Source organism: Oncorhynchus keta, unplaced genomic scaffold (assembly GCF_023373465.1).
Source record: "Oncorhynchus keta strain PuntledgeMale-10-30-2019 unplaced genomic scaffold, Oket_V2 Un_scaffold_6002_pilon_pilon, whole genome shotgun sequence".
Classification (NCBI taxonomy): Eukaryota; Metazoa; Chordata; class Actinopteri; order Salmoniformes; family Salmonidae; genus Oncorhynchus; species Oncorhynchus keta.
The window spans coordinates 15,812-24,986 of record NW_026290971.1 but is presented as its reverse complement, the minus strand read 5'-3'; the positions used below and the strand labels follow the sequence as shown (position 1 = coordinate 24,986).

General features: G+C 43.5%; 1 long non-coding RNA gene across 2 annotated transcripts; it reads right to left on the bottom strand.

The window, feature by feature from the left end:
* Positions 1–5,547: 5,547 nt before the first annotated feature.
* On the bottom strand, positions 5,548–6,551 carry LOC127929233 (uncharacterized). Of its 2 annotated transcripts, none has more exons than XR_008134019.1 (3): positions 6,154–6,551; positions 5,826–6,035; positions 5,548–5,606 (listed from the first exon to the last, which is right to left on the bottom strand). It is a non-coding gene; the product is annotated as an uncharacterized LOC127929233 (long non-coding RNA). The 2 variants fall into 2 exon arrangements; XR_008134020.1 differs by having other exon boundaries at positions 5,826–6,195; positions 6,255–6,551.
* Between the last annotated feature and the right edge of the window lie 2,624 nt (positions 6,552–9,175).

Genomic DNA, 9,175 nt, shown 5'->3' with positions numbered 1-9,175 from the left:
TTCTGACAACATACATGCATTTAAGTTGAAGCTGACTTTGTGGGAGATGCAACTGGCAAATGGCAACCCTGCCCTGATTTTATCAGTATCTACTACCAGGGTACCCCAAATTAACAGCCCTGGCTGCTAAAATTTTGTGCATGTTTGGGACAACCTACCTTTGTGAACAAATTGTCTCAGTGATGAATATCAATAAAACAAAAATGCGTTCAAGGCTCACAAACAAGCACTTAAATGACATTCTGAAAGTGACAGCTAGTCAGGACATGACACCTGGTGTTGATGCACTTGTACAGGCCAAAAGATGCCAAGTTTCAGGTACAAATACAAGTCCAGACTAGACTAACACCTTTAAAATGCTGCCTTAGATACTGTTTGCATTGAAAGAATACAGCTCTGTGAAGATGAATCCTTACTGTGGTGATTTAAAAAATGTGCACTTTAATGTTAGTCAGCAGCTTCAAAACAAAAGTTGTGTGATGGAATTCTACTGTTCATACAACTCCATACATTTTCAGTATGTATTGTATGTGTATGTATGTTTCATGTATGAAGTTTACAGATTTACAGGACAGGCGAACACTTTCTTCATTACACATTTAAAATCACTCTCCTTAGTTTGTAAGGTGTACGCAGGGATTACATTTAGATTTTATATGCGTATGTGTAAGTGGTTTAAAAATTCCTTTCTTTAAAAGTCTCATTTAATCTTAAAGTGCATTACTATATTTTTCAGTACCAATTAAAGTTTTGTGCCTTTGTACAATCAGTGGGATCAGTTGCAATGCATATTTGTGAATGATAAAAGTAAATTGCACATTTGTCTAAGGAAATATGAGGTGTTTCATGAAATGTTTTGTAAAAGGATAGTTCATTAAATTTCAATATTTTCCTAATGTTCTTGTGCTTCTTTACACCAAAACAAAGGAAAGACATGATATTTTGGTTATTTATAGCAGAGTATGGTATAATTTTAATGGTCCGCCCACTTGACATCTCCCTAGGCCGTATGTGGCCCACGATGCGAAATGAGTTTGACACCCCTGCTCTAGAACCTTGTTCCCCTCCATCACCGTAAACCACAGCTTCTTACACATCTAGAACACAGGAAAGAGACCGAGAGAGATGATGGAATGATTAGGAAATGTGAGAGAGAGACAGACAGACAGACAGACAGACAGACAGACAGACAGACATGATGGAATTAATAGGAAATGTGAGAGAGAGAGAGTGATAGATCGAGAAACAGACAGAGAGACAGACCGAGAGAGAACAAGAGAGACCGAGAGAGACCGACAGAGAGAGAGAGAGTCCAAGAGATGTTGTGATTAAGAGGAAATGTGAGCGAGACAGAGAGAGGGAAATGATGGAATGAATAGGACATGTGTGTGAGAGAGAGAGAGAGAGAGAGAGCGCAAGAGAGACAGGGAGAGAGAGAGAAAGATGTTATATAATATCATAGTAGTCCAGCTGGTCAATCTTATCTAGCTGTACACTCACCTATGACTAATCACCACTAGTTTACATTAAAAACATGTGCAAATGTAGTGTGTGTGTGTGTGTGTGTGTGTGTGTGTGTGTGTGTGTGTGTGTGTGTGTGTATGAATATACTTTGTGTCAAAAACATAAACCACAGTGTTTTTATAAATACTGTATCTAGTCAGCAGCATTACTCATCCAGCTCTTCTCAAAAACTCCCCCGTTCAAAGCAATATAACAATCTCTTTCCAGAAACTGTATTAACCCAGCTTAACACAGCTATAAACCTAATGCTTTGCTTGTAATGTTTGTGGTTGTTGTGACTTATTAAGCCTGTCTGGTTTGTTAGTGATTCATACTGAAGAGACGGAAGGTGACGAGGAGTAGATTATGGCAGAAGTCAGACATTCTCTGTTACTACCCTCCAGGGGGTTATGATAACAGTTTGACTACCCTCCAGGGGGTTATGATAACAGTTTGACCTCCCTCCAGGGGGTTATGATAACAGTTTGAACTCCCTCCAGGGGGTTATGATAACAGTTTGACCACCCTCCAGGGGGTTATGATAACAGTTTGACCACCCTCCAGGGGGTTATGATAACAGTTTGACCACCCTCCAGGGGGTTATGATAACAGTTTGACTACCCTCCAGGGGGTTATGATAACAGTTTGACCACCCTCCAGGGGGTTATGATAACAGTTTCACCACCCTCCAGGGGGTTATGATAACAGTTTGACTACCCTCCAGGGGATTATGATAACAGTTTGACCTCCTCCAGGGGATTATGATAACAGTTTGACCTCCCTCCAGGGGGTTATGATAACAGTTTGACCTCCTCCAGGGGGTTATGATAACAGTTTGACCTCCTCCAGGGGTTATGATAACAGTTTGACCTCCCTCCAGGGGGTTATGATAACAGTTTGACCTCCCTCCAGGGGTTATGATAACAGTTTGACCACCCTCCAGGGGGTTATGATAACAGTTTGACCACCCTCCAGGGGTTATGATAACAGTTTGACTTCCACCAGGGGGTTATGATAACAGTTTGCCCACCCTCCAGGGGGTTATGATAACAGTTTGACTACCCTCCAGGGGGTTATGATAACAGTTTGACCACCCTCCAGGGGTTATGATAACAGTTTGACCACCCTCCAGGGGTTATGATAACAGTTTGACTACCCTCCAGGGAGTTATGATAACAGTTTGACCTCCCTCCAGGGGATTATGATAACAGTTTGACCACCCTCCAGGGGGTTATGATAACAGTTTGACTACCCTCCAGGGAGTTATGATAACAGTTTGACCACCCTCCAGGGGGGTTATGATAACAGTTTGACCACCCTCCAGGGGGTTATGATAACAGTTTGACTACCCTCCAGGGAGTTATGATAACAGTTTGACCTCCCTCCAGGGAGTTATGATAACAGTTTGACCACCCTCCAGGGAGTTATGATAACAGTTTGACCTCCCTCCAGGGGATTATGATAACAGTTTGACTACCCTCCAGGGGGTTATGATAACAGTTTGACTACCCTCCAGGGGGTTATGATAACAGTTTGACTACCCTCCAGGGGGTTATGATAACAGTTTGACTACCCTCCAGGGGGTTATGATAACAGTTTGACCTCCCTCCAGGGGGTTATGATAACAGTTTGACTACCATCCAGGGGGTTATGATAACAGTTTGACTACCCTCCAGGGGTTATGATAACAGTTTGACCACCCTCCAGGGGTTATGATAACAGTTTGACCACCCTCCAGGGGGTTATGATAACAGTTTGACTACCCTCCAGGGGTTATGATAACAGTTTGACCTCCTCCAGGGGGTTATGATAACAGTTTGACTACCCTCCAGGGGGTTATGATAACAGTTTGACCACCCTCCAGGGGATTATGATAACAGTTTGACCTCCCTCCAGGGGGTTATGATAACAGTTTGACCTCCCTCCAGGGGTTATGATAACAGTTTGACTACCTCCAGAGGGTTATGATAACAGTTTGACTACCCTCCAGGGGGGTTATGATAACAGTTTGACTACCCTCCAGGGGGTTATGATAACAGTTTGACCACCCTCCAGGGGTTATGATAACAGTTTGACCACCCTCCAGGGGGTTATGATAACAGTTTGACTACCCTCCAGGGGGTTATGATAACAGTTTGACCTCCCTCCAGGGGTTATGATAACAGTTTGACCACCCTCCAGGGGATTATGATAACAGTTTGACTTCCTCCAGGGGTTATGATAACAGTTTGACCTCCCTCCAGGGGTTATGATAACAGTTTGACTACCCTCCAGGGGATTATGATAACAGTTTGACTACCCTCCAGGGGATTATGATAACAGTTTACTACCCTCCAGGGAGTTATGATAACAGTTTGACCTCCTCCAGGGGGTTATGATAACAGTTTGACCTCCTCCAGGGGTTATGATAACAGTTTGACCACCCTCCAGGGGGTTATGATAACAGTTTGACCACCCTCCAGGGGTTATGATAACAGTTTGACCTCCCTCCAGGGGGTTATGATAACAGTTTGACCTCCTCCAGGGGGGTTATGATAACAGTTTGACCACCCTCCAGGGGGTTATGATAACAGTTTGACTACCCTCCAGGGGGTTATGATAACAGTTTGACCCCTCCAGGGGGTTATGATAACAGTTTGACCTCCCTCCAGGGGGTTATGATAACAGTTTGACTACCCTCCAGGGGGTTATGATAACAGTTTGACTTCCCTCCAGGGGTTATGATAACAGTTTGACCACCCTCCAGGGGATTATGATAACAGTTTGACCTCCCTCCAGGGGATTAGGGGGTCCCGGTACAGAGTCAATGTGGAGGCTATATACAGGGGGTACCGGTACAGAGTCAATGAGCGGGGACACGGTTAGCTGAGGTAATATGTACATGTAGGTAGAGTTAAAGTGACTGTACATAGATAATAAACAGAGAGTACCAGTAGCGTAAAAGAGGGGTCTGGCCAGCCATTTGATTAGCTGTTCAGGAGTCTCATAGCTTGGGGTTCGAAGCTGTTAAGAAACCTTTGGACCTATACATGGAGCTCCGGTACCGCTTGCCGTGCGGTAGCAGAGAGAACAGTCAATGAACAGGGTGACTGGAGTCTTTGACCATTTGACCTTCGATCAGTTGGAAGGCATAGTGGGATTACTTTTAAGCGTTGGGGTTTGAGTCCCGCTCCTTCAAAGTGGCAGCTCTGACCCTTGAGCTCAGTACCCTTTGTCATACAACATGTTTTCTTCTCCATTCTAACCTGAACTGCACTGAGAAAGCAATGCATGTATCAAACCATGCTTACAATGGTGTTAGAAGGCCTGCGTGTCAAATCCAACTGCCCTAATATTAACTATATCACTAGTCATAAATGGATTCTTTCCTCTTCGTTGTGGACGAGTTTGACCCCTATTTAGAGTGTATATTCAATGCTTCCCTCCCCATTCCATGAGAACTTCTGGGAAGTTCTGCAATTCCCCTGTGCGTCTGGGTTCAATCACCAGCGCTGTGTTGCTTTGGCAACACCTCAGGCAGGGCGTTGATTGGATGCAGCATGTCTTGTTATTATTATGGTAACAGTCACTCACACCATTTATGCGTCCCAAATAACACTCTATTTCCTACATACTACACTACTTTTGATCAGAGACCTATGGGCACTAGTCAAACGTAGTGCACTACATAGGGAATGGGGTGCCATTTGGGACAGACCCACCATCTCACTGACATCACCACTGTAGCGTTAGTTAGTATGGGTTTGGGTAGCTGTTGTCGTGGTGATCTACATCGCTGGACATTTGTTATGCCTCTCTGGATCGTGTTAACGCAATTAAAAATAAATGGGTTTATAATCTATGGACACACATTTTGAAATGAAATGGTGGCGCTATGGGTTCACTTGGAGGAACTAAACTTTATGCCCACGAACACACAGTCTACACAGCATCGTGTTAACACCTGCGGATGTCCATTAAGTTAACAACAGCATCGTGTTAACAACAGCATTGTGTTAACACCTGCGAATGTCCATTAAGTTAACAACAGCATCGTGGTAACAACAGCATCGTGTTAACACCTGCGAATGTCCATTAAGTTAACAACAGCATCGTGTTAACACCTGCGAATGTCCATTAAGTTAACAACAGCATCGTGTTAACAACAGCATCGTGGTAACACCTGCGAATGTCCATTAAGTTAACAACAGCATCGTGTTAACAACAGCATTGTGTTAACACCTGCGAATGTCCATTAAGTTAACAACAGCATTGTGTTAACACCTGCGAATGTCCATTAAGTTAACAACAGCATCGTGTTAACAACAGCATCGTGGTAACACCTGCGAATGTCCATTAAGTTAACAACAGCATCGTGTTAACACCTGCGAATGTCCATTAAGTTAACAACAGCATCGTGTTAACACCTGCGAATGTCCATTAAGTTAACAACAGCATCGTGTTAACACCTGCGAATGTCCATTAAGTTAACAACAGCATCGTGTTAACACCTGCGAATGTCCATTAAGTTAACAACAGCATCGTGTTAACACCTGCGAATGTCCATTAAGTTAACAACAGCATCGTGTTAACAACAGCATCGTGGTAACACCTGCGAATGTCCATTAAGTTAACAACAGCATCGTGTTAACAACAGCATCGTGGTAACACCTGCGAATGTCCATTAAGTTAACAACAGCATCGTGTTAACACCTGCGAATGTCCATTAAGTTAACAACAGCATCGTGTTAACAACAGCATTGTGTTAACACCTGCGAATGTCCATTAAGTTAACAACAGCATCGTGTTAACACCTGCGAATGTCCATTAAGTTAACAACAGCATCGTGTTAACAACAGCATCGTGGTAACACCTGCGAATGTCCATTAAGTTAACAACAGCATCGTGTTAACAACAGCATCGTGGTAACACCTGCGAATGTCCATTAAGTTAACAACAGCATCGTGTTAACAACAGCATCGTGGTAACACCTGCGAATGTCCATTAAGTTAACAACAGCATCGTGTTAACAACAGCATCGTGGTAACACCTGCGAATGTCCATTAAGTTAACAACAGCATCGTGTTAACACCTACGAATGTCCATTAAGTTAACAACGGCATCGTGTTAACACCTGCGAATGTCCATTAAGTTAACAACAGCATCGTGGTAACACCTGCGAATGTCCATTAAGTTAACAACAGCATCGTGGTAACAACAGCATTGTGTTAACACCTGCGAATGTCCATTAAGTTAACAACAGCATTGTGTTAACACCTGCGAATGTCCATTAAGTTAACAACAGCATCGTGGTAACACCTGCTCCTCCTAATACTATTCCTACTGACTATGACCAGGGCCAAGAGCTTTTCCTGGTCAAGTTATGATGTCAGGAATACTCCTATCCCTAACTACAGAGCGCAACAGCTCATACTATTGTGACTGTTCTGTTGTACTGCTGTAAGGTCACGATGATGATAAAGATATTGATTAATTATCAACTAGACTTTGATTTGCAAGGGTAATGCATTACCCACACACACTTAACCGGTCCGACCGGTCCGACCTCACGCATGTGTGAGTCGGACCACCCCTCCTTTAACAGTAAAAAAGCTTCCCCACCCCTCATTTAACAGTAAAAAGCTTCCCCACCCCTCCTTTAACAGTAAAAAGCTTCCCCTTTAACAGTAAAAAGCTTCCCCACCCCTCCTTTAACAGTAAAAAGCTTCCCCTTTAACAGTGAAAAGCTTCCCCACCCCTCCTTTAACAGTAAAAAGCTTCCCCACCCCTCCTTTAACAGTAAAAAGCTTCCCCACCCCTCCTTTAACAGTGAAAAGCTTCTCCACCCCTCCTTTAACAGTAAAAAGCTTCTCCACCCCTCCTTTAACAGTAAAAAGCTTCACCACTCCTTTAACAGTAAAAAGCTTCCCACCCTCCTTTAACAGTGAAAAGCTTCCCCACCCCTCCTTTAACAGTAAAAAGCTTCCCCTTTAACAGTGAAAAGCTTCTCCACCACTCCTTTAACAGTGAAAAGCTTCCCCACCCCTCCTTTAACAGTGAAAAGCTTCTCCACCCCTCCTTTAACAGTAAAAAGCTTCCCCTTTAACAGTGAAAAGCTTCCCCACCCCTCCTTTAACAGTAAAAAGCTTCCCCTTTAACAGTGAAAAGCTTCCCCACCCCTCCTTTAACAGTAAAAAGCTTCTCCACCACTCCTTTAACAGTAAAAAGCTTCCCTTTAACAGTGAAAAGCTTCTCCACCACTCCTTTAACAGTAAAAGCTTCCCCTTTAACAGTGAAAAGCTTCCCCACCCCTCCTTTAACAGTGAAAAGCTTCCACCCTCTAACAGTAAAAAGCCTCCCACCCTCCTTTAACAGTGAAAAGCTTCCCACCCCTCCTTTAACAGTAAAAAGCATCCCCTTTAACAGTGTGTGTGTGTGTGTGTGTGTGTGTGTGTGTGTGTGTGTGTGTGTGTGTGTGTGTGTGTGTGTGTGTGTGTGTGTGTGTGTGTGTAAACTCAGTGTCTGAGACATTGTCATTAGTCTCCACAGACCCTTCAAACACAAGAACACTGTCTGAGTTAACGGATAGAGGCTGTTGTTACAGACAGGAGTGTATGATTAAATCAATGGACGACTGTTCAGCATACTGTTAGTCATACATAGGAGCACTGAAAGGACTGTGTTTTAAAAATATGTTTTAATGATGATGAATACATAGACATTGTGTTTTAATCAGATCAGTAAATGGATGCTGAATACATAGAAAGTGTGTTCAGGTATTGGCAGGTTAGTATCTTAGCTAAAAATAAATAAATAAATAAATAAAATAAATAAATAGCTAGCCACAGACAAATGTGTGTTGTGTAACGCTTTGTTCCTCCAAGTTAAGCAGCCATAGCTCCCCAATCTGCTGAGGTATACAATGTACTTTACAATCAAATAAACAGAGAGAGACAGAGAGACAGAGAGAGACAAAGACAAAGAGACAAAGACAGAGAGAGACAAAGACATCGAGAGAGACAAAGACATCGAGAGAGACAAAGACATCGAGAGACAAAGACAGCGAGAGAGAGACAGCGAGAGAGACAAAGACAGCGAGAGAGACAAAGACATCAGAGAGAGACAAAGACAGCAGAGAGACAGAGAGAGACAAAGACAGCGAGAGAGACAGAGAGAGAGACAAAGACAGCGAGAGAGACAAAGACAGCAGAGAGAGACAAAGAAGACAAAGACAGAGAGAGAGACAGAGAGAGAGACAAAGACAAAGACAGAGAGAGAGACAGACAGAGAGAGACAAAGACAGCGAGAGAGACAGAGAGAGAGACAAAGACAGCGAGAGAGACAGAGAGAGAGACAAAGACAGCGAGAGAGACAAAGACAGTGAGAGAGACAGAGACAAGACAGAGAGAGACAAAGACAGCGAGAGAGACAAAGACAGAGAGAGACAGAGACACAAAGACACAAGACAGAGAGAGAGACAAAGACAAAGACAGAGAGACAAAGACAGAGAGAGAGACAAAGACAGAGAGAGACAGACAGAGAGAGAGACAAAGACAGACAGAGAGAGACAGTGAGAGAGACAGAGAGAGAGAGACAAAGACAGCGAGAGAGACAGAGAGAGACAGAGAGACAAAGACAGCGAGAGAGACAAAGACAGCGAGAGAGACAGAAGACAGACAAAGACAGTGAGAGA